At 45.3% G+C, this 23366-nt stretch overlaps 1 protein-coding gene across 2 annotated transcripts in view; it reads right to left on the reverse strand.

Annotated features, from left to right (window-relative positions):
• Positions 1 to 23366, reverse strand: part of LOC144682828 (PC3-like endoprotease variant B) — an 898333-nt gene that overhangs the window by 767230 nt on the left and 107737 nt on the right. The gene's annotated exons all lie outside the window — the stretch shown is intronic.

Below are 23366 nucleotides of genomic sequence, written 5' to 3' on the forward strand. Positions count from 1 at the left end.
TGTGTGGGGGCACATGTTGATCTGTGCAAGTGGCCTCAAGATGGTGAGGGCTGAGGAGGCAGTCTCCAGAGGAGATGAGGCCAGATGGAGATGCGAAGGTGTGTGTGTGAGAATGGGCGGTGATGTCCCTTGAGCTGGCAGTGAGTGAGATGCCAGTGAATGTATGAGGGGCTTGAGTGTGAGAGTTTAGGGTGATGAGATGATTGCCTTACCCTAGCTGCACAGATGAGATCATTCATCCTCTATCTGCATTGGATGGCCAACCTCTTCTGTGCAGCATTGGCACTGACCACCGCTGTTCTCACCTACCAAGCCGAAGTGGTAATCTTGCTGCCTCTCCTGCAGCCAGAGTGGGGGTAGAGAACTTCACAGCGGGCCTCCACGGCATTCAAAGGGCACTCAAAATTTTCAGCCTTTTTGCCTTTCGGGGCCATCATGCTGTAGTCCTGGGCTGGAAGCACTGAACGTGGCTGTACTTTAAATGTGGTGCCTGGCCTGATGAAGCAGCGAGGTGACAGTGTGGCAGGCAAACTGGATCCCACCCGCCATGGAAATGACATGTTTCCTGAGAATGCATAAATAATGTGGCGGGTTTGGGATGATACGGTGTGAAAACCTGCCTTCGCGGATGGCGGGTAAAACATCGCCCACTACTACACACAGGACAATTCTGCTCCTGATTTAATGCCTTACTGTCTAATTCCATTTTAAGAAATACAGAGTTATATACAAATTAGGAGCAGGAGGCTACTCGACCCTTCGAGCCTGCTCCGCCATTCAATATGATCTTGGCCGATCTGACTGTAACCTCAACCCCACATTCCCACCTATCCCCAATAACCTTTCATCCCCTTGCTTATCAAGGTTCTATCTACCTTAACCTTAAAATTATTCAGACATTGCTTCCACTGCCTTTTGAGAAAAACAGTTCCAAAGACTCATGACCCTCTGAGAGAAAAAAATTCTCCTCATTTTCCTGTCTTAAATGGGCGACCCCTTATTTTTAAATAGTGACCCCTAGTTCTAGATCTTCCCACAAGGGGAAACATCCTCTCCACATCCACCCTATCAAGACCCCTCAGGATTAGTTGAGTCCATTGGCTCAATACATTTAGCCAGTGAGTGGACATGCTGTACAGAATGGGGAGATCCCAGGGTGATCCATTGATCTCTGTTGAAGAAGAGGAGGAACATAACAACTGACCTTAATGCCTCAGAGTTTGGCTGGGGAAATTGCTTAGGGTTTTTGATTGTTATCCAATGATGGAAGTGCACATAGATATTAGGAGAGGGATTTTGGCAGGACCTCTCCCATATTCCCTGTGTTTCTTCAGCGGTGGAAAACAGGGGTAGCTGTGATGAAATCTAGGCTTTGGCAGGAAGAATAAAAGGTCAGACTGTTACTTAAGCAGAGAATGGCTGCAGAATTCTGAGGTGTAAAGGGATCTAGGTGTTCTAGTGCATCAGTCACAAAAAGTTAGTATGCAGGTACAGCAAGTAATGAAGAAGGCTAATGGAATGCTATCCTTAATTGCAAGAGGAACTGAACATAAAAGCTAGGACGTTATGGTCAGTTATACAGGGCATTGGCGAGACCACATCTCCAATAGTATGTGCAGTTTTTGGTCTCCTTATCTAAGGAAGGATGTAAATGCATTGGAGGCAGTTCAAAGGAGGTTTACTAGATTGATCCCTGGAATGAGCGGGTTGTCTGATGAGGAAAGGTTAGACAGGCTGGCTTGTTTCCACTGGAGTTTAGAAGAGCGAGGGGTAACTTGATTGAAGTATATAAGATCCTGAACGGTACTGACAAGGTGGATGTGGAAAGGACATTTCCTCTTGTGGGTCAGTTCAGAATTAAGGGGCACTGTTTTAAAATTAGGGGTTGCCCTTTTAGGACAGAGATGAGGAGAATTTTTTTCCTCTCAGAGGGTTGTGCGACTTTGGAACTCTCTACCTCTGAAGGCAGTGGAGGAGAGGTCATTGAATATTTTTAAGGCAGAGGTAGATAGAGCCTTGTTAGGGAATCAAAGGTTATTGGGGGTAGATGATATGTGGAATTCAAAACACATATCAGCCAGGATCTTATTGACTAATGGAGTAGGCTCGGGGTACCGAGTGGCCTACTTCTGCTCCTATTTCGTATGTATAGCCAGTGGCTGTGATGGTGACTGTGTCCATAAACTTCTTTATTTTGGGTTCTTTCCAGGCTTGAGCAGGTGACATTTCCAACATTTTGAAGTTTGCTAGTACTGTTATATAAGAGAGATGACTGATGCATGGTATGCAAAGAGAGGGGAGTGCATTGCCTTTAGCGAAGCAGGGGAATGTATGCATGGCTTTGCCAGGACAGCAGACGTTGCCATGGTGCAGGGTGCCATTGACTGCACACATGTTGCTTTGCGGACACCTTATTTAAATTCAGAGTTGTACACAACTGCAAAGGGTTCCATTTCCTGAATGTCCAACTGATTTGCGGCCAAACTCAGTACATCATGCAGAGCAATGCCCAATGATCTTGAGGGGATTTGGTAGAGTGGATACTTTAAGGATGTTTCCATTTGTGGAAGAGACTAGAACCAGGGGACACAGTTTAAGAATAAGAGGTCTACTTTTTAAGACAGAGATGAGGAGGAATAAAGGAAGCAGTCATGATGCCTTTATTCTGTGTCAGTTCGCTGTACCATCAGCATCTGAACCACCACGAAGGTCCCAGAGGGTGACTATAGGATAACAACATCTACATGCTGACAACCTGGCTTATGATTTCAGTGCTCAACGCAAACACAAGTAGGCAGCATCCCTATATATGGGGAGGCAATAGAATAGTGGTATTATTGCTGGTCTAGTAATCCAGAGACCCAGGGGAATGCTCTGGGGACCCAGGTTCAAATCCTGCCATGGCAGATAGTGGAATTTGATGATCATGAAACCATTTGTTGTAAACCAGTTGTTGTAAAATCTCATCTGGTTCACTAATGCCCTTTAGGGAAGGAAAATGGTCTGGCCTAATGTGACTCCATACCCACAACAATGTGGTTGACTTTTAAATGCCCTCTGAACAAGGGCAATTAGGGAAGGGTAATAAATGCTGGCCAGGGCAGCAACACCCATATCCCATGAACGAATAAAAAAAAAATGGTGCCCTCAAGCAGCTGCTTAGCTGCTTGGACCACTCTGGAAGAGCCCTGTGTACTCTCCAGACTGTAAGTCATGATTCATCATGATCTTCTGCATCTTGACAATCTCACCATTATGATCCTTGCCATCAACTGTGCAGTGAGCAGAAGAGGAAGGGAAGAGGAAACCCATACATCCCCTTTCTGGTCAGGTTGTTTGTAATTGGCTCATCGGACTTTGGTAGCAGTGAATACAACCTTAATTCCCCACTCAACAATAGTCTCACAGCTTAGTGTCCTCTAGGCCAGGGAGGTTCACTCAATTCATTCCTGGGATGAGAGGCTTATCTTATGAAGAAAGGTTGGGCATGTTGGGGCTATACCCATTGGACTTTAGAAGAATGAGAGGTAATTGAAACATATAAGATCCTGAGCGGATTTGATAGGGTGGATACCGCAAGGATGTTTCCATTTGTGGAGAGACTAGAACCAGGGGACACAGTTTAAGAATAAAAGAGGTCTACCATTTAAGATGGAGATGGGGAGAATTTTTTTCACACAAAGTACGTGGAAGCCTCTTCCCCAGAAAGCAGTGGAGGCTGGGTTATTGAATTTATTCAAGGCAGACTTTTGATAGACAAGGGAGTCAACTATTATGGGGGGGGTTGCAGATGGTTGGGGGGGGGGGGTTGACAACAAAGTGGAGTTGAGACACAATCAGATAAGTCACGACATTGACTGTTGGAGCAGGCTCGAAGGGCTGAATGGCCAACTCATGCTCCTAACTTCACTGTTCCTGTGCTCCTATGTTGCAATGCTGAAATTAAAGTTACCACAAAACAAACATTCCAGATCAACTTTATCAAACAAGCCATTCAAATCCCATACAAAATAACCTAATCATCCTTGTGCAACTAATCACCCTTGTGCATTTCCTTAGTGTCTGTCTTCCATTTGCCTGTCCCAGTGCCACCCCAGTGGCTCCAGCATAGCTGCCAAAAGGCTGCTGACATTCAGTGGCCTAGCAGGATGTCTTCAATGCTGCTCTGGCTCTAGAAGGCTCAACTTTGGACTGCAGTATTTCAGCATGGGTGGCAGTGGTCCGGGTTGGCTGGTTGGCAGGCAGCAACAAGATCATTGGTGGAGCAGCAGTGGTAGGAGGATGAATGCTGTCACATTGAGAGAGGACAGCAGGTTTGTGCTGCATGGGGCCACTGTCACTCCCTCGGGGCAGTTCTCAGAAATCTCAGTAATCTGCTAAAGGACAGATTGCTAGGAGAGCCTGGAAGCTTCTTTGGGCACTATCTGCAGCAATGATGGTAGTAGTTTGAACCTGCACAGCAGTTAACTGAGCTTTAGTCTGAGATTCCACTCACTCAGACTTGTGTGGCTTCTGGTTGTGCTGCCATGAAAGCTGAGACATTGGCCATCTGATGCTGTATCACAGCTGGCTCTTACGAGTGTTGCCATGGAGTTGACCACCACTGGAAATGATCAACTCCAAGCTCTGAACAAAGCCAAGTCTTCCATACTCCTTGATAGTAACTAAACACTCTGGGAGCTTGGTGAATGACTGGACAATAGTCTATCTTCTTAACCAATGAAATTGAAAGAAACAGAGTTAATGATGGAGAAGGAAATAGGGTGATTTAGAGTCAAATTAGATATAGAAAGGCTTAAGAGAGAAAGAAAAAAGACAGAAAGGGAAAGTGAAAAAAAGTCAACTTTTAATATGTTGAAAACTTCGAAGAACAATTTACTACCTGCAGTAGTGCAACTCTGCAATTTAATTGTTCCCTTTTGGGTCTCAAAGGTTGAGTGCCATTCCAATAACATATATTTTATCAAGTACCCTTACACCACAAAATATCAATCCTAATTTTCTGCAGTGAATTCAATTCACTTTTACAGCAGAAATGCAGCAATTTCTTGGTGCACATAGGAAGATTGGCAGTGAGCTCTGGGTCTGAATCTTCTGGTCAGCATGCGGGGGCGGGACCCGCTCACCAATGTGTAAAATGATGCATGGTGATGTCGGGCGTGCGTCCCGACATCATCGCAAGTCATTCCGATCTTCAATTTGGTGAGCACGCGCCGGAGTCGGCTGCACGCCCGCTGAACTGTCAAAGGCCTGTAAGGCCATTTACAAACCAATTGTCACAATTAACAGGGCTGCCCGTCCAACCTTAAGGTTGGCAGGCAGGCAAAGAGCCCAGGCAGCCTTTGCGTTTGTTAAGGCACCTCATCCACGGGTGGGATGAGATTTCATGAAGGGTGTATAAGTTTAATAAAAATTTTTATTACAATTCATTGACATGTCCCAGTTCATGTGACACTGTCACATGAGGGGACATGTCTGAATAACTTTTTTTTAATTTAAATTTTTCAACATCAAAGTAATCTCCCTGAGGCACGGAGCTGCCTCAGGGAGATTTCTGCACTCTTTCGCACGCATGCCCCGACTCTCCCTTCTCCCCCCACTCAGTGCTTCCGGGGGCGTGTCACGCTGGGAGGGCCTCAATTGGCTCATCCACATAAAATGGTGGCGCGGACCCGATCGCAGACAACGATTAGTTACGCACCCACCTGCATCCGCTTCCACCCAGCCTGCCCGACGGGGAGAAACTTCTCTCCCTGATTTTCACAAGGCTAACAGTGGAGCATGCAAATCATTCAGCAATTTGTGGTGATTTGCGTCACATGACCTATCTTTTCCTTGCCACTAATTGCTGGGTTATTTACACTAATAAAGGAGTGCACCTTTAACTCACTGTTATTTTGATAACAAATTCTAGCCCTTAAAGATCTCTTAAGATACCCCTCAGCCTTCACTTTTCTAGAGAAAAGACCCTGTTCAGTCTTTCCTGATAGTTATAATCGCTCAGTTCTGGTAACCTTTTTATGCTTTTGTAAATACTGTGTAAACAAAATGTATAATTACATCTATGTGTAAACCAGTAAAGATCATATTTTTCTTTTACAAAAAAGTTAATTTGATTCGGAGCTGGATTAACATCAAACTGAGCGCCTGCATGGGGTTTGTATAAATGAGACTATCAATACTAATTAAACCCAGGTATTTAGTGAATAACAATTTGAAAACTGACCACTATAATTGAACAATGAACAGTATCGGCAAAGGTTTATGATGAAAATCCTCAACCTGCTGCTCAAATGTACAATATTCATATCAACTGTGAAAGGACAGGTTTTCATTAAAATGAAAAGACCAAATCTCAAGTAATATTTTATACATAAGTCAGCACTAGTAGTACTAAAATATATATTTTATTTGCTTAGGCAATATGGAATAACACACTCCTTGAGAATATTTAATTATAATGTAACTACTGTTCTGCCACAAGTTGCACCTGTTCAATTATTCTCCTGGGCTTCAAGGGATAAACAGGCACTCACACACCCATAACAGTAAAATTGTCTGTTTCGGCATTTTTATTTCTTATGAATTGGCTGGTAATAGCCCAAATGCCAAGCCAATGACGGAGATGAATCTGATAATATTGCCATAGTTACAATTTTAGAAATAGGTATACTGTGCATCGAGTTAGGAGGAATCCTGCCTAGATGCTTGTCATGTTTGATGTTTCATTTGGTTCATTTCTTAAAAGTTTGCAGTAAAATGCATTATATACATTGGTGCCAACAACAGTAGTTGATAGACTGCAAAATATATGGAATCTACACTGCTTACTGGCCAGAAGGAAACTTGCTTGCAAAGACATGACCCCCTGTTCCTAACATTTTTAGAGACTGCAAGACTGGTTCTTGAGTAACGAGTCCATGTCCCATATCAGAGTCTTGAGCACAAAATCTAGATGCAGTACTAATGAGGTGCTACAATGTCAGAGATACATCCTTTTGTCTATCCTCTCATGTGAACATTAAAGATCCGATGGCATTATTATGAAGAAGAGAAGGGGAGTTCTCCCTAGTTCCCTGGTCATCATTTATCTCTCAATAAACATCACTCAATGATATTATTCTGTCATTATCACATTGGGCAGAATTTTCTGCCTACCAGGTGGGCGGGCCCGACCCAATCTCTGGCGGGCGGGGAGCCAATCCCTGCCGGAGAAGCGGGCCCCGCCGTCATATTAAGTGGGCGGGCCAATTAAGGTCCGCCCAGCGTGACACTTCCTGTGTGGGTGGGGGGGATTCCCTAAATGCGAGAGTGCACTCTTTCGCGCATGCGCACGAAAAAGCGCACATTTCCCTGAGGCTAAGTGCTGCCTCAGGGAGATCGCTGGTAGCTGTATAAACATTAAAAATAAAAAATAAAAAATCCTTAACATGTCCCCCTCACGTGACAATGTCACATGACATGGGACATGTTAATAAATTTCACTAAAACTTTATTCAACCTTTTAAATCCCTACATGAAACCTCATCCCGCCGGTGGATGAGGTTTCATGTTTTTTCTATTGCCCGCCGGGGCTCCTGGCCTGCCCACCAACCTTAAGGTTGGACGGGCAGGTCCTTTAATTGTTTTTATGATCCTTCCAATGGCCTCAATTGGCCATTGACAGGTCGGCGGGTGGACAGCTGATTTAACTGCGGGCCCACCTTCCTGAAGATTTAAATGCTCGCCGACGACAAAATTCAGCCCATTGTGTTTGTGGGGTTTTGCTGTGCATGGATTGGCCACTGCATTTTCTACATTACAACAATGACTAAACTTCAAAAGTACTTCACTGAACAGACTTACCATTTTATTTATCTAGCTTCTTTCATGACCTCAGGATGTCCCAAAGCTCTTTCAGCCAATGAAATAGTTGTAAAGCTGTTTGTTTGAGACACCTTGAGACCGTAAAAGGCACGGTAGAAGACTTTCTTTCCTTTTAGAGCCTTACCATCTAAATGGCACACAAGGTTTCTACTTAAGGGCACCAGGGCCTACAAGAGCAATGTACTGCAGATGTTGGAAATCTGAAATAAAAACAGAAAATGTTGGAAATACTCAACAGGTCAGGCAGTATTGTCAGGAGAGAGAACCAGAAGAGTCTGGATATTTCTGTCTGTGGTGACCACAAGAATTTAATAATCTCTCTGCCACAGATTTCCACTTTTCTGATGTCAAGGCGTTCTCTAGACGTGTAGCAGCAGTGATGTCAGCAAGAAGGATGAACAGCCAATTACATTGCAGTATTCTCACTGACAGCAAACCAAGAAGTTAAAGGCACTGAATCCTTTTACTTTTAACTTAAAATTTAAGATAACAAAATGAATATTATGACTAGATTAAGATAGAAACTAAAATGAAGATAAACTTTGAAAAAAATCAATTTTATCATAATGGAGAAATTTGGCATTCTACAATTATTACGTTAGCTTTTCAGGGCTGGTGAGGGTGTTCATTAGAAATCATGAACTTAATACGGTGTTGAAAACACAGGTGGACCCCTTTTAACAAGGGTTTTTACAGCAAGACAAACAGCAAATGAATGGAAGTTTTCATCAATTCAGAGATTTCCCATTGATTGCAGCCTGGGGGGAACCTTAACAGCGCACCCTCAGGAGATGTATAGAATCACTGACAGCAACTTCTGGATTTCTGCTGACAGTTTAGCTATCATTACCACTGTAAAATGTGGGCCAATGTTTCAGGCCAATTCCCTTTGTCAGAACTGAAGCAAGTTCATTGACCTAAAAGATTAACTTTGTCTCTCTCTCTCCACAAATACTACCTGACCTGCTGCATATTCCCAGCATTTTCTGTTTATATGTCACTTTCATTTCTCTCAGTTTCAAATTCAGCAATCCCAAGAAACGTACTTTGCAATGAAAGCAGCAAAAACTGACCAGCAGCTTCAAAACAGCTGAAACAGCTCCAGAGGCAAACAGCTCAAGAGCGGCTCTGAGTATAAACCTCTGACATGTGAAAATGAGTGGTTTCTTGGGCTTTTTCACTGAAGCTGTAGATATATCAACTTCTTTCACTTACATTAGAGAGGAGTAGTGCATTTCTTGAGAATTTGGACATCTGTCTAGGGAAACTTTAGAATTTTTAAATTTAGAAACTTTAGCTTCTCGTTAATTTTACTCACTTTTAACCCTTTATAATTGAGACAATTTTAATCTTAAAAAAAAAAGGCATTTGGATTTTCAACTAATAATTCCCCCAATTTCACCTGGGGACTTCTCTAGGAGATCAATGGATCTCCTTGAGAAATGACAAAATTGTTAAAAATGGGAGCTAAAGTAGGAGATCAGGAGGATCGCACTTCCACTTTCTCTTGCTCTAGGACTCCCAAATCATAGCAATACTTTTCTCACTCTGCTTTTTCAATTCAACCTCTCAGTCTTCTTCTGCCCCCTCATTCAAACGGATACTCTTCTTTCCCTCCTTTCAGACCAAGCTGGTACTTTGCTTCCACTTCTCACATTCAAACTGACACTCTGAGCGGAACCTTATCAGCCCCAGCAATGTGGCTTTGGGGGCGGGGCGGAGCGGTGGTGTGAAAATTTGGAACGCTGCTCATTGGTTGGCCCCCTGACCTATTTCCAGCTCCAGGGGATAATCCCAGAGGTGGGCAACCTGCGGCAGCAAATGCTTGCCTGGTAGCAGCAGGTTTCCAATCAAGGCACTTAAAAGGGCAATTAACTGCTATTTTTGGATGCAGTTGGAATTTTAAAAGTGGTGGATGGCCCCCTCGCTGTGTTGGCTCCCCAGCAGGTGGGAGGAGGTGGCCTCACAAAGAAAAGTTGGAGCCACAGTACTTTTGAGGCTGTTGAAGAGCTCCCTGGCAATAAATTGCAAGTCTGGCCATATAGCGGCCTTGTCATTGAGTGAAGGAGTTGTGGAGACATATGTTTCCGATTGCCATTTGCAGTAAACCTTTCATCTGCTCCACACATGCTAATGGCAGCCAGAGTGCCTCTTTGCCGCTCCATCAGCCCGGCCCTCAGCAGCATTCCCACTGATCTCATAGTGAGGGTTGCTGGCCTCCATTTAAATGGGCCTTAATGCCCTGTACTTCTACTTTGAAAATCTGTTGAGGACAGTCAATGCGCAGATGGCTTCTTAATTGGTTGCACCCATCCCCCACCCCCCACCAGCCAGAATACTCCCCCTGTCAGCACACCTCTGAGCCATCCGAGGTTGGGACCCAGAATTGGTTCCAACATATTAAAGGTTTTAAAGATGGAACAATTCCACCCTCTTTTTCTTCTCTAATTTCCTCAGTTCACATTGTTACCCATTCTCCTCAGCACAACTTCTGTTGCATTAAACTTCTGTCCTCCCTGCCCACTGGGTGAACATTTGCAGCTTTGACCCACTTCCTTTTCCATTTCATTGCCATACAACCCATTCCTTGCTCCTTTGCTGCTATTCATTTTTCTCTTTCCCCTCCTTCAAAGCCATCCATTCTGCCTTCCCTCTCCTCATTCTTACTATCCTTTTTGCATCTTTCCTTTCCTCTCTGTCATTCATTTCCAATTTCCCTTTTCCCTCAGCACCACTTGGCATGATTAATGCTGCTAATGGACCAGAACTGGCCAATCTCTTCTCACCACTGCTCTTTGACTGCTGCAACTAACTGAAAAGATTTCTGCCTTTATAAACTGTAGACAGGGACTGCCTGTTCTCATGGGATTCCTGTCTATAATTTTCAAGAAATAAATTTCACAGTGGGAACAGTGAAAGGGAACAAACAGATAATTGTGTAAAATACAACTCTCTGTCTTGAGTATTATTGCTACACAGACTACCATTCTCTTTTCAATAGAATAAATATTTAACAGAGTCAAGGGGATATATTTATTGCAGACAATCCTGATTAGTCATCAAAACATCACAAGCACAAAGGGTAGAACAATGTACGGAGTACCAATCGGTGAATGACTGCAATAGAGACAGGAAATATACAAAAGATTAAATGGAATGATTTCAACTCCATTAGAGTTATCCCGATTAATGAGTCACTGGATTTCCTACCCATTATACCCGTTCAATAAACTGTGATTTTATCACACTATGCTTCCTCTGTGACATAAATCATATTAATAAATTCAAACTGCATTCTGCAAAAGATATCATGTTTTTAAATAAACACAAGGCACACATTTAACTGAAGCTACAGACTTGTTGCAGGGGTAATATGTATATTAACAGTGTTAAACTTTTAACAGTACTTTAGAGGACAAAGATTGCTATAGAGACTGCACACCTGGTAAAACTTATTGAAAAAAATAATTGGTGCAGTTGCATTCCAGAGCATCCCTCTCAGCATTGCAAAGCTGTTGTCAGTCTTGGGCCAAAAATGTCACATGAGAGGAAACATTTAGTTTACTTCAGCATCAGGGACTAAAACAACCTTGGTCTGGATGAAGCTATCTGCTGTAAAGGGAAAATTTTGTTTCCAGCACAGCATAATTCATGGCCAGGGTAAACACAAGGTTTCACTGGTAAAGAAAGACCTACTTTTAAATTGCACTTTTCACAACCACCGGATGTCTCAAAGTGCTTTACACCCAATGAATTACTTTCTGACGTGTAGTCACTGTTGTAATATAGGAAATACAACAACCAGTATGTGCAAAGCAAACTCCCACAAGCAGCAATATAATAATGATCAGATAATCTGGTTTTTGGTATGTTGACTGAGGGATCACCCTGCTCATCTCTAGTATGAGGAAGGTGCCCTAAACATCTGCTTCACATCCCTGGCCAGCAGGCCACAGCTGACAGGGATCCCATCAAAATGGTTGCAGATCAATCTCAAAAAAGAAAGTAAAGGTGACACTGGTAGCCATTGGTGCATGGAACCTGGGCACCCTCATGGACAATGGCACAGTCGACAAACCAGAGAGAAGAACTGCTCTTGTCGGTAGAGAGCTGGCTATGTATAACATGCAGAATGCTGTCCGCAGTGAGACTCACCTATCTGAGGAGGGGCAGCTCAAGGAAATCAATGCAAGTTACACATTCTGCAGGAGTGGCCATGGGAAAGAAATACAGCACAAAGCTGGCGTCGGCTTTGCTGTCTTGAACCATTTTGTCAGTAGGTTGACTTAATGACCATCTGATGGTGCTTAAACCATCTCTCCCCCCTCCCACCACATGGCAATAGGCAAGCAACTCTCATTAGTGTGTACGCCCCTACCATGACCAACCCTGTTAAAGTCAAGGATAGATTCTGTGATGACCTCCACTCCTTGATTATTACTGTGCCAAAGTCAGACAAGTTAATTATTCTTTGTGACTTCAGTACAAGAATTGGCACTGACCACCAGGCATGGGAAGTGGCCATCAGAAAAAACAGGGTTGGCAGTTCTGACAGCAATGGTCTCTTGCTGAAGATGTGTATTGAGCATGAGCTCTTAATCACCAGCACAGTTTTCTGCCTCTCTAATCACAACAAGACATCTTAGATACACCTCCATTCCATGCATTGGCGTCTAATCAACTATGTCATCACCAGGCAAGAGGGTGATGGCAGGCTGTGTGTCTAACGAAAGCCATGTGCGGCAATGACTGGTGGACTGACCCATTTTATCATTTCAAGACTAAATATCAACAGATGTCCCCTGGTCGCCCCCAGGGATGAAGAACTAGAAGCATCTCAACTCAATGTCTCAAGGTTCAAACAGGCAATCATGAAGGAATTTCTCTCAGAAAAATTCGAGAGTTATCTGTGAACAGCAAAAATTGAGGATGACTGGGCAATCTTCAGGGCTATGGTGTACTCCACTGCTTTAGAGGTCCTTGGCAGTACTTCTCATAAATATCAAGATTGATTCGATGAACACAATGAGGTATATGTAGAAACCACTGGAGGAGAACCATCGCCTCTACAGATATAAAAACAAAAAACTACTGCGGATGCTGGAAATCCAAAACAAAAACAGAATTACCTGGAAAAACTCAGCAGGTCTGGCAGCATCGGCGGAGAAGAAAAGAGTTGACGTTTTGAGTCCTCATGACCCTTCAGCAGAACTGAGTGAAGTTAGGAGAGGGGTGAAATATAAGCTGGTTTAAGGTCGGGGGGTGGGGGGAGGAGGAGAGAAGTTGTTGGGGGGGAGGTTGTAGGGACAAGCAAGCAATGATAGGAGCAGATAATCAAAAGATGTTACAGACAAAGGAACAGAGAGGTGTTGAAGGTGGTGATATTATCTAAGAGAATGTGCTAATTAAGAATGGATGGCAGGACACTCAAAGTACAGCTCTAGTGGGGGTGGGGTGGAAAGACTGACAGGGTATTATAGTTATAGATTTAAAAATAATGGAAATAGGTGGGAAAAGAAAAATCTATATAAATTATTGGAAAAAACAAAAGGGAGGGGGAAGAAATGGAAACGGGGTTGGGGATGGGGGAGGGAGTTTAAGATCTAAAGTTGTTGAATTCAATATTTGCCTCTACAGGGCTTACCTCAGTGACAAGTCATCACTATCCAAGCACAATGCCTATCGAAACATCCGAGGACAGTCCAATGCAAGCTCAGAGAGATGCAAGACACTTGGCTGGACCAGAAAGCAGACGACCCTCCATCATATGCAGACAAAGACTGAATGAGATTCTACGATGCTCTGAAATCTGTCTACAGACTCCAGCCTATTGGTTCAGCACCAATCTTCGATGTCAGCGGGTCAACACTGTTCACAAAAATGCCAAAATTCTAGAAAGATAGGCAGAGCACTTTCATCATATCGTCCATTGGCCTTCATCCACCAATGATGGATGAAGCAATCAACAGAATGCCAGAGGTTGTCATTAACTGGTCTCTTGATGACCCTTCCATGCTATTAGAAATGGCTAACAGAATTAAACTCCCATTTAGTGGCAAAGCTCCAGAAGCTGATGTTATCCCAGTTGAAGTCTATAAGGCTGGAGGTCAATGCCGGGTCATGAAGCTCACTGAACTCTTTCTATGTGAGAGCAAGGATCCATTTGGCAAGAATACAAAGATCCCTCCATTCTCCACCTGTAAATGCAGAAAGTAACTCACAATTCTTCTGACAATCATACAGGAATCTCATACTTAACCATCGCCTGCAAAATCTTCACCAGACTCCCTCTGAACCACTTGCTACAACATCTTGACCAGGTTCTGCTGCCAGAGAGTCAGTGAGGTTTCAGAAATGGTCGAGTAACCACTGTTATGGTGTTTGCAGTTAGACAGTTCCAGGAGAAATATCAAGAGCAGAACATGGAGCTCCACACCATGTTTGTTGACCTGACCAAGGCCTTTGACACAGTTAGCCATGAGGGCCTTTAGACGGTAATGGAGAAATATGGCTGCCCTGAGAAATTCTTCACATTGGTTCGACAGTTCCATGATGGCATGCTTGTGCATGTCCTGGATGGTTAGTCTTCTGAGCCATTCCCAGTCACTAATGGAGTTAAACAGGGTAATGTGCTAGTGCCAACCCTCTTCAGCATGGTTTTCTCTGACATGTTCTCCGATGCCTTCCACGATGGTGATTCTGGCACTGAAGTAAGATATTTCATGGGTGGGAAGCTGCTCAATCTGAGATGACTCCAGGCAAAGAGCAACATCTCCAAAGATATTCTTCACGACTTCTTGTTTGCTGATAACAGTGCACTAGCTGCTGGTTCAGAGTTGGTCAAGCAATGTAGCATAGGCTTGTTCTCCAATGCATGCAACAACTTCGGCCTTACGACCAGCATGAAGAAAACTGAAGTAATGTATTGGCCTGCCCCAGGAAAGTCCTATCTCAAGCCCAAGGTTTCAGTCCATGACCAGAACCTGTTAGCAGTGGATACGTTCATTTATCACGTCACCGCCCTCTCTTGAGCTGTCTATATGGACAACGAGACTCATGCAAAAGTTGCCAAAGCAAGTGTGGCCTTCGGCAGGCTTTGCACATCAATCTGAGAATGAAGAGGTGTAGGTCTGCTGACCAAACTGAAATAATACAGAGCAATAGTCAAATATGTATGCAAGATTTAGACTGTGCACCTGCATCATGCCAAGAAGCTCAACCGCTTTCACCTGAGGTGCCTTCGGGAGTTCTAAAGATCAGATGGCAGGACAAAATGCCAGACACTGAGATGCTCACCCAAGCTGGCAGGCCAAGCATTCACACCATATTAAGACAGTCACAACTGGGCTGGTCTTGTAGCCAGAATGCTTGACATTCGCTCACCAAAGCAAATCGTCTATGGAGAGCTTGATTCTGGGGTGCACTGTCATGGCGATCAATGGAAGATCTACAAGGACATTGTGAAGGCTCCACTTAGGAGTTTGATATCGACTGTGAGTCCTGGGAGGAGCTCGCCCAGGATCACTACACCTGGTGCAGCCAAATAAGAAATGGTGCAGACTCCTTCAAAAGCAGAGACATATCAGAGACAGAGAGAAAACACAAGGAGGGGAAATCCAGAGCCAGCAATTTGTCCAAAACTCAATCGTCTGTGGTATCCTGTCCTATTTGCAGCAGAATCTTCCGGGTGCAGATCGGCCTCAGCGGTCACCTATGTTCCCACTGGGACCCTACCAAACAGTCCAGATGATGAAGTTGGTCATCTTCACTGCGAAAGACAAAAAAGAAAAGATCCTTCACAAACTTTCACCATTGGGATTGGATTTTGAATCCAATGCAGAGGGATGGGCTGAATGTTTGAGCCCTCTGACAACTGTTAAGTATTTAAGAGAAATTAATTTGAGAAGATTTTGGTCAGTTCTCTATGGACTGGTATCCAAGGCAGGATTTTCCCCTTGTTGGTGAGCATGGCAGGCAGGCACAGGAGCAGCCGTGAAATCGGCCGCCGCCCGCGATTGGGCCCCGACCGCGATTTCATGCTGGTGGGCCAATTAAGGCCCGCCCAGGGTGAAACGCAGCTCTGCATGGCCAGGAAGGGCCGAGCAGGGGCAGGGGCCTGTTGGCCACCAGGCCCACTAGTGACCCGGCGGCCGGTTTAAAATCGGCCCAGGGAGGCTGCCAGGGAAGGACGTCTGTCTGCCGTTGTAACAATGGAGTCGAGCGCGGCTGCAAACACCAGGCGAGATGGCAGGTTGGCTGGGCACTTGGCCCCCCCTACTTTTCTAAAGAGTACCTGGAGGAGATGGCTGCCAGGAGGGACACCCTGCCCACAAAGATGGGAGGAGGAAGCCACCGCATCTCACAAAGAGGGGATGAGAGGAGGTGGCAGCACTGGTTAGCAGCCATGACGTGGTGCAGCCCACATGCGTGCAGTGGCAGAAAAGCTTCAATGACCCCCTGCACAGAGGAAGGGTGAGTACCGTGTTGGCATGAGTAAGTGTGCTGAAGTGTTAAGGTGTGGCCGTCCTCCCAAGGATCTCAGGGGTGTTAGAGTCTGAGCGTCAACTGTCAATGATGCTGGAGCTGGCCAAGGGGGTGAGCCCTGGCTGCTTGGACTGAGTGCCTTTCAGCTTGAGGGCCATGACTCGGATGTGCCCTGTGAGGTGTTCCTCAGCTGGGGTTGCCAGGCTGCAATGGCGCTGCAGGTACAAGCAGACTAATCAATGCTCCTCTGTCCTTTCAGGAGAAGACGAACCAAGCCAAGAGGGCATGTACAGGTGGAGGCCCACTCAACCTGCTGCTGCTTTACCGGTTCAACCAGGACATCCTGGAGCTGGAGAGCCAGCACACTCCCCGTGCAACTGGGCGTGGAGAGGCGGGCGTTCCAGACGAAGGTAAGAGTGCAGCGCACAGAGGTTAGACTTTAGGATTGTGCAGCCATTCTAGTGTAGTCTCTTCATTGATGGGAGCCTCAAACCTGGAGTCCCCGTTGATCATTGAAAGATGAGGGCACCGTAATGTAGATCTCCATTATTTCACCCGTGTGCCTGATATGTACAGTGACAGCGTGATGACTTTAACTAATGACATGTCCTTGTTCCCCCTTTTAGGTTTGCCAGCAGGTGTCTGAGCTGCAGACCCCGAAGGACCACCCCTGACACTGAGGACCACTGGGTGTCATTTGCACCTGTATCACACCCGCTCTCTGAAGCAGACACCAGCACAGATACCAGCACCTCAGTGGGCATTAGAGCGGCGGCTAGTGTTTTGGTGCACATTGGTGAGGGCACTTCACAGTCGCTTGAGGTGCGGGTGGAGGCAGAGAGTGCCCAGGGCACCAGCAGTCAGAGGACTGCTGGGAACCAGGACAATGCTGGGTCGAAGGCTGATGATGAGCCTCGGGAGTCGTCCATTAGGTGGCAGATGCTGGATGTCCAGTGAGATGTGCGGGAGGATCTGGTGGAGATCCATGAGGGTCTGTGTGCCATGGTCACCGTGATGGAGGAGGCCCTGTGGAGCATAAGCACTGCGTTGACTGTCATGGCCGAGCGCACTGCCTCCTTCATTGAGAGAGTGGCGACTCTCATGGAGAGCCCAGGGACAGAATGAGAGGTTCTTGGGGTTGTGCTTAGACCTGCAAGCCCTCACACAGGCACTGACCTCAGGTGGTTAGTGTCAGTGTGGGAGATAGATGAGGCACCCAGTATCCCAGCGTGGTGCCCGTCCATTAGTGGTGTGCATGGAGATCCACAGCGACCTCACGTTGGCACATGAGCTGCCTGTCGTCTCTGGGGGCTCCTCTCTGCTCCAGATGATGGCAGCAGTTCTTCCTCTGCCATGAGTAGGGCATGTGATAAAGCTGTGATTATTGGGGAGATGCCAGCCCTGGCACTGACCGCGCCCTCCCAGGCAGGGCCAGCACAGGCTCCACTGGCCAGAAGACGACTGCAAGGTCATCAAAGCCAACTAGACAGCAGATTCAGCAGGCTGTCTCCAATACTGGTGCCAGGGAGTAGGGAGGACCAAGACGTAGCACTCGCAAACCTAAGTTAAAGGCACCATGAGCATGAGAGGGATAGGTCATGGGTGATTTTATGTTCATATATATTTACTTTATCTATACTGGTATGGGAATGAAGACCAAAGAAGTTTATGTAAATAGTTTGGAATTATCAAGATGAGGTCAATTTTGTTTTTGTCGTCTTGGCCTGTGTATGCTTCACCTTTTTATTTTATTGGTGCAGGTTATGCCAGTATGTAATGCTGGATGTAGGTAGCTCTGAACTTCATTACACAGGCACTGAGTGTTCTTTGTGTTCAAAGAAAAGGGTCCATTCGGACATCCAGGATGGAGGCAGGAGCCCTGGCATGTGGTTGAAGCTGATCTTTGGTAGCCAAACTGAAGGAGCTTTGGATCAAGGCGTCCCTAGTGTCCCTGCCTCCCTGGGGATTACAGAGGTCTGGCTCCACACCCTCAGCATTCTCCTCATAATGCTCCTCTTCTGACTCACTACTGGATTCATCATCTGTGGCAATGCAGCTGCATCAAGAACCTCTTCCTCCAGTGGGTCCCCCCTTGCCAGTGCCAGATTGTGGAGAGCACAGCCTGCAACCACGATCAGTGACATCCGCTCTGGGGGGTATTGTAGTGCTCTCCCTGAACAGTCCAGACATCGGAAGCGCATCTTGAGAAGACCTATGGCTCTCTCTACCACCGCCCTTGTGGAGGCATGACTCGTATTGTAATGCTTCTCTGCCTCTGTTCTTGGGTCGTGGAGAGGCATCATGAGCCACCTCTTCAACGGATAGTCCTTGTCACCCAGCAGCCATCCAGCAAGTCGGGCTGGAACACTGAAGAGCCTCGGCACCTGGGAGTGTCTGAGGATGTAAGCGTCATGGGAGCTGCGAGGGTACCTTGCACAGACTTGCAGAATCTACATCCTGTGATCACACGCTACCTGCACATTCACGGAGTCGAATCCCTTCCTGTTGGTGAAGACACCCGGCTCACCCACTGGTGCCTTGATGGCCACATGTGTGCAGTCGGTAACACACTGGACGCGGGGGAACCCAGCAATCGCTGTAAAGCCTCTGACTTGCTCAGCCTGGCTGGCATCAGCCATACAGTAAAGAATAAAGGTCAATACCCGCCTGAACAGAGCGTCTGCCACCAGCTTGACGCAACTGTGGACAGCTGATTGGGAGACTCCACAAAGACCCCCACTGAGCCCTGGAAAGAGCCAGAGGCATAGAGGTTGAGGGCCATTGTGACCTTCAGAGCCACTGGCATGGGGTGTCCACCCACCCAGTTGGAGCTGATCTCAGGCCCAACCATCTGACAAATGGAGGTCACGTTCTCCCTTGAGAGGCGGAGCCTCCTTCGGCATTGCACCTCAGACATATTGAGCATCACTGCCTGTAAACCCTGGCAGCAGGATAGTGGTGTCTTCTGCAGCCCCTAATGCCTTGGACTTCCAGCTGGCCCTGGGCCCCTTGTGCCTGCGCGTCTCCTCCCACAGGTTGCTCCCCTGGAAGCTGTTTAGGGACTCCTGGCCTTGTCTCCCTTCTGCCCCTCTCTTCCTCCTCAGAGGAGATGCCACCACTGGAGACCACAATCCCAAAGGCTGTGTGATACGTGGAAGGGTCCACACAGTCTGAATCCTCCATGAGCCTGGCAGACCCCAATGAGTCCTGAAATGAGACCTGGAAATGCTAATGATGAAGCCCCGAACAGAGATGAAGATACCAACAAGCAACCAGCTACAAAATATCTCCAAAGCTGCTCACTACTCTCACTGGCAATGCTGCTGACCCTTTTTATCCTGCCCTTGGATGAGGTTTGTGAAAATGTCGGCTGGCCGCCTGACCCTTTCGCCTGTGCGATGAGCAGAAAATCGCACGGGCAAGGAAAAATCACAGTCAATTGGACTGTTAAGGGCCTTAAGTGGCCTGTTAATTAATTGTGCCGCTCCAGCACTTGCCAAGCAAAATATTGCCTGAGTGCGCGATGACTTTGGGACGCTCGCCTGACATCATCCCGCACTATTTTACCCTCGTCCAGGTCAGGCGCACGCCCACAGGACGAAAGATTCTACCCCAAAGCATAAATCAGGTCATGGTTCTTTTTCTATATTGTCTCTCTCAGAGAGGCTATAAGAATAAATTGCAGAGAAAATAATAATGTCACATTTCTGTTGTTGGGTTATTTTTCTGTGTATTGAAATCATAAAGCACATGACTTCATTTTTCCCTTCAATAATATCAGCGTTAATCTTGGATCAAGCTCAGTGATATATGTGCCAAATATCCATAACAGCCGAGGTTTGTGTTTTCAGCACAGTGGGGTGTAAACTCCTTTGGGGCTCTGCTGCTCTTCTGCCATTACTCTGTAGGGGTGCAACATCTGCCTTAGAAGCAAAATGTCATTAGGCAATGGGGCCAATGGCAGTGACTACTTTTATCTGTGTCACTGAGTGCCAGCTCCCCCTCAGAAATACAGACCAGTGCTAGAAAAAGTTTAATGATCTGATGAGGGCAGCAAGGTGGCACTATAGTCACTGCATTTATTCTTCTTTGAGCACAAACACAATATCATCCCTAAAATAATATTTGCACAAGTGCCCCTTCACATTGCATTGTAACTAAGACAGACATTAACTCTTACAGTATGTGACAACTCTTATGCCTGGCTTATGTTAAACTCAGTGTCAGTGCCAGAAGTGTGAGATAATTCATTTGGGAAAGGCTAACAAGGCCAGGAAATACACAATAAATGGTTGACTACTGAGAAGTGTAGAGGAACAGAGGAACCTTGGAGTGCATGCCCACAAATCCCTAAGGTGGCTGAACAGGTATATAAGGTGGCTGAGAAGGCATAGGGAATACTTCCTTTGTTCACCAAGGCATAGAATATGAGAGTAGGGATGCTACGCTGGATCTGGATCTGTGGTTAGGCCACAGCTGAAGTACTGCATGTAGTTCCAGTCATCGCATTATAGGAAAGATATTATTGCACTAGCGAAGGTACAAGAGGAGATTTCTGAGGATTTTACCTGGTCTGGACTATTTTAGTAACGAGGAAAGATAGACAGAGGGCTGTTTTCTTTGGAAGAGAGGGGGCTGAGGGGAGACCTATAACATTCTGAGGATTTCTAGATAGGGTGGTAGGAAGGCCCTATTCCACTTGGTTGAGGTGTTTATAACCAGGGGACATTGATTTAGGATAAGAGGCAGGAAGTTTAGAGGGGATTCAAAGGATTCACTCAGAGGCTTGTGGAGATCTGGAACTCACTGCTTGAAAGGGTGCTAGACCTTCATAACAATTTAAAAGTACTTGGAGATGCACTTGAATTGCTGAAACCTACAAGACTATGGACCAAGAGCTGGAAAGTGGGATTATGCAGGGTGGCTACTTGTCAGATGGCATGGGCATGATGGGTTCAATAGCCTGCTTCTGTACTGTAAATTTCCATGATTCAGTTAGAAGCAGAAAGCTGGGAACAGTAAAGTTTACCCACAAATGGGATAGTGTAGCATGTTTTCTTATTCACAAGGAGGGATTTGAAATCTGTAATTTAAGGAGTTTAACAACCATATCTCGCCTAACATATATGATGGGTGAAGAGAGAATAATGAAACACTTACATGGAGTCGTATGGTGAGGGATACTTAGCATGGATCAGTGGGAGGGAGATCCTTCTTAACAAATTACTGGAACTCTTTGAGAAAACAATGAACCTTGTTGACAATGGAATTTCTGTCGATGTATTATATTCAAATTTCAGAAATGCTTTTGATTGGTCAACGTGATGGGAAGGTATGAAAGAGGAGGTATGGACAAGTAGAGTGAATATTGAAGCAGTAAAAAAAAAAGGATGGTTCTAGATTAAGTTGCCTCAACATGACAAGTGGTCTCTAGTGGGGAGCCATAGGAATCAGTGCCAAGGCCACTGTTGTTTACAATATTTATAAATGGTTTGAGCTGGGCTCAGTTTGTAGCTGACATTACTTTGCGGGGCTGGGAGTGTTTTAAACAAAGGCAAACCAAGTACAAAGGGATCCAAATTGGATAGTGAAATGGGATTATGAGTAGCAAATTCAATTTGATATGGACAATAGCAAGATGATATACCAAGAGATAGAAACGAAATAGCTCTAGACTACAGGACATGGGAGAAGCTGTGAAATTATTGGTGGAAAGCTCACTGAAATCAAATCCTATAATTAGACTGTTCATCAACGCTTGCTTTTACATACATGAGAGGAATAAAGAAACACCTAGGGGTGGAATTTTACAGCAGCGGAATTTTACGGTCCCTCCAAATTCAATGTACTTTTGAATGGCTCATCACATTTTACGGCCCCGACCCCACGACGACGGGGCCTTAAAATTCCGCCCCTAAACTTTATCATTGTATAGATTTGGAATAATTGCTGCATTTTTGCATTTGGAAAATGAAAAGCATTGGAGGTGGTACTTGGTTTACATTAAAAATGTTTTAAATCTTAGGTGCCAAAAGAACCCTATAGGCAGTGTTAAAGGGTATATATGTAAATACAAAGAGCATAGTAAATAAAGCCGATAAGCTGAGGTCACAGATAAACACATGGCAGCATGATATCATCGCTATAACGGAAACTTGGCTTGAGGGGCAAAAATGGCAGCTCAACATCCCTGGATATAGAGGTTTCAGGCAGGACAGGGAGGGGGATAAAAAAAGGCAGGGGTGTAGCATTATTGGTTAAAGAAACAATTACAGTTGTGAGGAGGAATGATGTACTGAATGAAGCACCAAATGACGCCATAAGGGCTGAGCTCAGAAATAAAGAAGGAGAAGCCACGCTTCTAGGAGTGTACTACAGACCCCAAATAGTGGAAAGGAGTTAGACAAGCAAATGTGTAGACAGATTTCTGGGTGCAAAAACAATAGGGCAGTAATCATTGGAGACTTCAACTACCCTAATATCAATTAGGATATGAACAGTGTGAAGGACACAGAGGGCGCAAAATTCTTGAACAGCATTCAAGAGAACTTTTTTAGCCAGCACGTAACAAGCCCAATGAGAGGGGGTGCAATTTTAGATTTAGTCTTAGGAAATGAAGCTGGGCAAGTGGATGAAGTAGCAGTGAGGGATCATTTTGGAGATAGTGACCATAATATAGTTCAAATTAGCATCATTATGGAAAAGGACAAAGATAGAACAGGAGTGAAAGTTCTAAATTGGGGGAAGACAAATTTTACAAAGCTGAGAGGTGAACTGGTGAGAGTGGACTGGATACAGCTATTAGAAGGAAAAACTGTGTCAAATCAGTGGGAGGCATTCAAAGATGAGATTCTATGGGCATAGTGTAGACATGTGTCCACAAAGAAAAAGGGTGGTACTGCCAAATCTAGAGCCCCCTTAATACTTAATACTGAAATTAGAAAGCCTAGAGGAGTATAGAAAGTACAAGAGTGAAGTAAAAATGGAAATTAGGAAAGCAAAGAGAGGATACGAAA

Source organism: Cetorhinus maximus, chromosome 7 (assembly GCF_964194155.1).
Source record: "Cetorhinus maximus chromosome 7, sCetMax3.hap1.1, whole genome shotgun sequence".
NCBI lineage: Eukaryota > Metazoa > Chordata > Chondrichthyes > Lamniformes > Cetorhinidae > Cetorhinus > Cetorhinus maximus.